Below are 6,843 nucleotides of genomic sequence, written 5' to 3' on the forward strand. Positions count from 1 at the left end.
CCACAGCCCAGGATGTCTGACCACATGTCCCAGACTGGGAGCCAGCCCTGGGTCCCCACATGAATTGTTGTTCCCAGCCAGTGCAAGGACGGGTGGTGCTGCCTGGGCATTTTGTGAGACTGTGGTTTCACAGCCTCAGTGTGAGGCTGGAGCCACTTGGGACATGGAGGCACGTCAGGGGCCACGGGCTCAGCAACCTGGGCACTGGGTCTGGCCAGCAAACACTGACACCACACTGGAGTAGGGAGGGGAGCTCCAGTGTGGTGCTGCCAAGCCCCAAATGTGCCTCACCACCATGTCCTGGGCAAACGTGGGAGAAACCAGACAACCAGACATTGACCTGATGAACTCCCTCAGAAGGGTGAGGGAGGCTCTTGTGGGGCAGTGGCACTGACAGTGGCTTTGGGAAGAGCAAGGGCCTCCCTGGGACTGGGTGGATGCAGGGCTGGGGGATACCTCTGGGGTGTGGCCTTGCCATGGCTCCTGGGAGCACTCCTTGCTGACCAGCTGCAGATGGAATGTGGCACAGGATAGATGGGCCTGTGGCAGTGGCAGCCTGGGCTGGTCGGGTTCTGGCTGGAGGGTTTCAACCCTGAGAACCCCAAACCTTCTTTAGTGGTGGCTGGAGAAGTTCCTGATGCCCGGAGGTTTTCCCTGTCATGCCACACTCCCAGCTGTGCCTGTGCCGGTCCCACGCTGCTCTTCTGCTTTTCACAGCAGCAGCCGCGGGCGCCGGGGCTGCGGCTTTGTCCCTTTTCCTCCCGCGGCTTCCCTCCTTCTTCCGGAGGCACAGCTGGAGTTCTGCTTCCTTTTTCTCTCCCCAGTGCAGGGATGTGACCGTGACCCCACTCTGGCTCTGGCCGTTTCAGGGCTCTTGGTGCTGCCCTGGGGATGCGCCAGTTTCAGAAAGGCGGGATGGGCGTGGGAATGGCCACAGCGCTTCAGCTCCAGTGTAGGGTAGGATGGGGAAGGCGATTTCGGAACCGGGCTGGGATGCACCCGAGCCCTCCGTGACCTGTCCTGCCGTGGCCCCACGTGCAGGTCCAGGCAGGGACGGCGCGGCGGAGCGGCCAGTGCTGCCGGCGCGTCCTCCCGAAGGGAGGCAGCAGAACACCGCCGATGGCAGCGCGGCGGCGGGCGCAGGGAGGCACTGGGAGGCGCTGGGAGGCACTGGGAGGCGCGAAGCACCGCTGCTCCCGAGCTGCTCTTCCTTGGGCAGTCCTCCGTCTCCCCTCGGGACCCTTGAGACCCCCATCCACTGGGTTTGGAGTGATGCTGCCTCTGGAATCTGCAAAGCCACTGGAGCAGGACAGGGGGACATAAGCGACTGAGTGGGTTGATACCCCAAATCCTTTCCCCCATTTTCCCAGGGGCTCTGGAGCCATGGAGACACCTGGTGTCATGAAGATATCCCATAGGAACACCCAGTGCCGTGGGAACACCTGGTGTCGTGGTCCCAAAGCAGTGAGATGGGGGGCAAAGTGACAGCTCAGGGAGTCCACCCACCCTGAGCCTCATGTGTGGGGGGCAGCCAAGCAGGGGCACCCCACAACTCCCCAGTCCAGTGCTCCGGGGGTGGCTGTGCCTGGCCATAGCATGTCCCCCTGATCCGAGGGGATCTGCATTACCATGGACCATCCCCGGGCTGATGACCCCATCCTTGTCCATCCCTGAGCAGCCCCTCAGTGGGATGTGGCTCAGTGGGGGAACCCTGGTCGTGGTCTGCGGGGGATGGGCAGAGAACACAGAAGCTGAACCCCACGTTTTTCTGCTGTAAGGTTACAAGTCCCTGTGGGGAAGGTCCCTGACAGCCACAGGAACTTAGTCCAGAACTAGAGCAGAGCAGATGCTGGTGGCTGGAGACCCTGCACGAGGCATCCCTGGGCTCAGAGGGTCTGTGGGGGCGCGGGGCCAAGCGGGGCAGCAGCGGGGGCAGCCTGGGGAGCGAAACTGTCCCCAGTGGCCGAGCAGGGCAGGCGGCCCCTTCCCCAGCTCCGCCGGGCACAACGGCGGAGGACCCAGCACTTCCTCCGGCCCGGGGAGCTGACAGACGGTTTGGGGGGCTACAAATCAGAGCTGAAAAGTCGGGGCTGGACAGGCTGTCTGGGAACTCGTAACCTGAGCCCCAGGAAAGGAGGACTCAGGAAAGCGCTTTCAGCAATCATATTCATCATCTTCAGCTCGGGCTCATTAGGCTCGCGGAGCCCGGCCCCGCCACCGCCAACGCCTCCCGCACGCAGATAGAGCCGCCGGCTCAGACAAATAAATGCTTCCAGCTTCCCGGTGGATGCGGCAGGTCAGGGAGCATCTGATGCCAATTACCCGCGGTGTAGGGTTCCCCGGCCGTGCTCGCCAGCACCGCGGCTCCTGCACTCCGGCCACGGGGTGCTCGGCCACCTACACGTCCCCTCCAGTTTGGGGTGGCCCCATGGATCACCTTCTGCCAGAAGCCATGGGGGCAGCCACAGGGGAGAGTTTTGGTTTCCCTTTGCAGCAGGAAGAGTATCCCTGTGCCACTGAGCTGTGGGCTCCTCCATCCCAGGATCGGGGTCTGGTGCAGGGACTGATAGCCTGAGCATTTCAGGGGATGCTTGAAGGCCACCTCTCCACATGGCCATCCCCACCAGCACTGGGCACCAGCGTGTCACTGCTGTCACTTCCTCCCAGGTTGTCCCCAGCACAGGTGCTCACAGCATGGTGTGGCAGGGACCCTCCTCCCTGCTCCCCAGTGCGAGGCAGAGGGTGGACAGATGCCCTGGCTGGTGCAGCAGATTTGGAGCCATCCTGGCCAAGGGTCTGGCAGAGTCCCGGGCACTAGGCAGCCCTTCACCAACAATGGGAAGGGTGTTGGGGCTGTGCATCACCATGTGAGAGGACATGGGTGCCCTGCACCCTGCTGTGCCCACCGTGCATGGGTCCAGATATCCCTGGGGCAGCACGTCCTCATCTCAGGGGCTGAGCAAAGGGCAGCTGTGGCAGTGATCATCGGGTTCAGGTCCAAAATTACACTGGACCGTGGAAACCCACAGACAGGGCTGGGAAGGGCTCCCAAGATCCAGGCCTCCATCCTGAGGGGTGATGGCAGCCACCACAGCCATGTGGCCTCACTGATGCCCCCCTTGCCCTGCAGCTCTTAGGGACAGCTGCACATCCCCAGTCCTCGAGGCTCAGCCTGGCCTGGACATCCTTAATTGCCCAAAGGTTGCTGTCCCCAGGCCTGGGGCCACGTGTCAGAGTGACCCCGGGCAGGAACCTGACACGGACACGAGTCATTCGGGATCAACGCTGGGGGCCAGGAAATTGCAACGGACACGAACCTAAATACGCTGCACGTCCCCCCAGGTAATCAGGGGCCGGGCCAGATTCCAGCTGACAGCTTAAATGCCTTAATTCCTTGGCCGCTGTGGTTGGAGGGGGTCCCATGTGCCATGGGCTTCTCCCAAACGGCCTCTGAGCTGGAGATTTGTCTGTAATTGGAGGCGTGTTGCATTCCCCTGAAAGTAGCCAGGTCCCGCTGGAGGGGGGCTGCGGGAAGGCAGCAATTTCCCTTATGGAATTATTTACCTGATTAGAGAGTTTATTTTATCAAAATTGCTTCAGAATGGGGCTGCTCAGTGTGTCCAGCGTGGGGAGCTCCCTGGTGGGGCTGGCGACCTGGAGACAGGTAATTTGTGTGGTTAATGGGACTAATCCACCAGGCAATTACACCAATAGATTTCACGGCTGCAAAGTGCTCTGTTCCCATTAATTAAAAATCTGTTAAGAAGATTAGCACGTAAAGGCATCAAAAGAAACCCACGAGTTTCTTTCCCCACCAGCCCTCGAAGGCGAGTGTGGGAGTGCTGGATTGCTCACATTAGCACAGAAATTATTCTTTTAAAGGTAAGGGCTTCGAATCCAAAGTAACCGCTGACAGTTTCCCCTGACTTCCCTACCAAGAGGTCCTTTATCTTTAATTATAGTTTGTTTAAATTGGGCCTGATTGTTCATGTGGAGTGTTAGCTTAAATATATTTGGAACGCGTGGTTCCCCCGTGTGTGGCAGTGCGGTGAGAGGAGGGCTCAGCCCTGTGCCCTGGCAGATGCCCCCACTCTGGGCTGGTGCTCAGGACTGCTCGGGAGCGGATGGGGGTCTGGGGGAGTCTGAACTCAGCGTCCCACGGTTGAGATGGTCACAGCAGAGCAGGAGCAGGATGGCAGTGCCAACATTGGTATCACCATTGGCCGGGGCTCACCCACCAAACCCGGCTCTGCAGTGGGCACTGGGCTGGGTGGGCACCTCCCTGGTGTGGTGAGGAGCCAAGACCTCTCCAGTGACTTCCCTGTGGCATAAGTCCCATGCCAGCACCACTTGCACCCCGCGGACACCCCGCTCCCATCCCCACGATGCTGCTGCCGGCCAGCCCGGCTCTGCTCGGCCCCTCGCTCAGCGGCCGGGGCTGCCCCTGGGCTTTGTCCACAGCCAGACTCACAGCAAAACAAAAGCAAATTCCCCGGCAGCTGAAGGTGCCATTTTTACGGCTGGGCTGAACGAGGAAGTATTTTTTGATCTCTTAAAAATCCTGAATATTATCTGACAGTTTATCTTGTTTCTCGCATCCGTGTCTTTGCAGCAACGCCAGCTCATTTACATGTGTATTGCGCCTGCCTCCACGGGTGCTGAGGTCAATTGAAACTCAAGAAAAGAGGAGAAATTTATGCAAAACTGTTGATTGCATTTGTATGTAATGAAATCATCCAATATTCATCTGACTATAGACTCTAATCTGAAAGGAGAAGTGAAGGACATAAGAGTCACTGGAAAGCAATAATGAGCTTCTGTAGTGATTAAAAAAGCACTTGAGCTTTCTGAAAATCCAGCCAGAAATCGTGTCTAATCAACACGGAATATAGGAGGCAGAGATTACATTGATACATTTTGCAAAGCTCACTGTTGAAAATGTATGCGAGCTGTAAACTCTGACATGCCATCCAGGGTCTGTTGGATACAAATCCGGGCGGCACAATCAGCGCCCGGCTCGTCCCTGGCACAAAGCAATCTTGGTGTCTCTGCTCGATGACTCACAAGGAGCGCAATCACATCTATTTTGAAGAGCAATGTTGTTTTTTAACTATGTCGAGAGCTTCCAGCTTCCTTGGAGTTTTTCCTTCCCTTTGCCTCCGTTTTGAGTGTCCCCCCGGCCGCCCAGTCCAGGAGCTGGCCAGAGGCTGGTGCCTGCCCTGGTCCCTGTCCAGCAGCTCAGAGCAGACTGGAACATACTGGTGGTGCTGAGTGTGGCTGTGGCAGCCTGGGGAGGGTGCAGTCTCTCCCGAGCGGGGATGTGCACAGGAATGTACCCCTCGTGCTGGGAGTGTGACCCCTCAGGGACACCCCCCCCTTCCAGGCCATGGCAGCACTCGCCAGGTGGGAACACAACAATGCCTCAGGTCAACAGATGCTGTTGGGAGAGGGCTCCTGGTGAGGGCAGAGAGCTGTGGACAGCCCAGGGCAGAGCATGAGGGGCCTGGCCACGGCCCTCCCTCACCCCCTGTCCTGCACCACCCACAGCATTTGTGGCTGAGGCCAAACCATGTGGTGGCCGATGTGGCATCACTGACACAGACCCACATTACACCAACCCAGCTGCTTTCTGGCCCATGTCCCTACCCCTCCTGGGTTATTTGGCACAGCTGGAGCTCCTTCCCACCCGCCAACAGCATCAGCTGCAGCTCCTTATCAGCTCTGGGTGCAATCCAGGCTGGAACCAAGTGAGAGGTTCCTGCTGGTGCTGCTGGAGGAGTGTTTGGAGCAGGCAGATCTTGTGCTGCAGCTCCTGGTGTGGAGCAGCAGGTGATTTATGCTGTGAAGGGAAAGTGGGACCTGTCCAGAGCTATCCTGTGAGCGAGCTGGTGGTGAGTGCTCATCCTCTCTTCTCCTGGGTGGTGCTGCTGTGGTCCTATGTGGTTGGAAGGTGCTGGGGCTGTGGCTGGTGCTTTTTTCTGCTTGTCCTGTAGTGTAAGGTCCCACAGGGAGCAGGATGGGCTGGGGGGGGCACAGCTCCCTGGGCTCATGTGTTGCCTGCCCTGCTTTGGTGGTACCAGGGCTGAGAGCAGCATCTGTGGGTGCTGTGGCTGCTCCTTGCTGATGCAGAGCACAGGGCTGAGGTGGGGATGCAAATAAATGGACTCCCCAACCATCCAGGCAGCTCCATCCCCAGCCCAGTGCTGGAGCAGTTTTACCACAGGTTTTATTTCCTGGGAGGTGCAGTGAGATGCTACAGGGTGAGGGAGAGCAGTAAATATTTGGGAAATTCCTCTGTACAGTGACCCCCTGAAGCTCCAATGCCTGCCTCCATCAGCCCATCACCACCCCTCAAGGGCTTGGAGAATGGGAAGAGGCTGGAGAAACACCCATGGGCAGGAGCAATTCTCCACCCGCCCTGGCTTTGTGGAGCTCCCAGCTCAGCAGCTGCTGCTCCTGGGCAGGTATCAGGAAAACCCTTCAGGGCCAGGCTGCTGCGGGGATGCTGAGGCTGCAACAATGGCAAAAGAAGCCCAGTTGATAAATGTCAAAAGAAATCCAGTAATCGGCTGAAAGCAATTTCCCGAGCCGAGGAACCGCCCTGGGCTCGCCATCTTCCTTTATTCATTTATCATGGTAAGGGCTTTGGCCAAAATACACAAAGCAGAGAAATTGTTGACATGTGGGGCCCTAGCAGAGCAAATCCTTCATCCTCCTCCCCCTCCCTGCGGCACACAAACTCACTTTTTGGGAGTTGTTTATTTAAGGAGTGCAGAGCACTCGGCGCTCTTTGAACCCGAATGCCTTGGGAGCAGGGCTGGGGGGCTGCCACCACCTTCCTGC

Source organism: Chiroxiphia lanceolata, chromosome 21 (assembly GCF_009829145.1).
Source record: "Chiroxiphia lanceolata isolate bChiLan1 chromosome 21, bChiLan1.pri, whole genome shotgun sequence".
Lineage (NCBI taxonomy): Eukaryota > Metazoa > Chordata > Aves > Passeriformes > Pipridae > Chiroxiphia > Chiroxiphia lanceolata.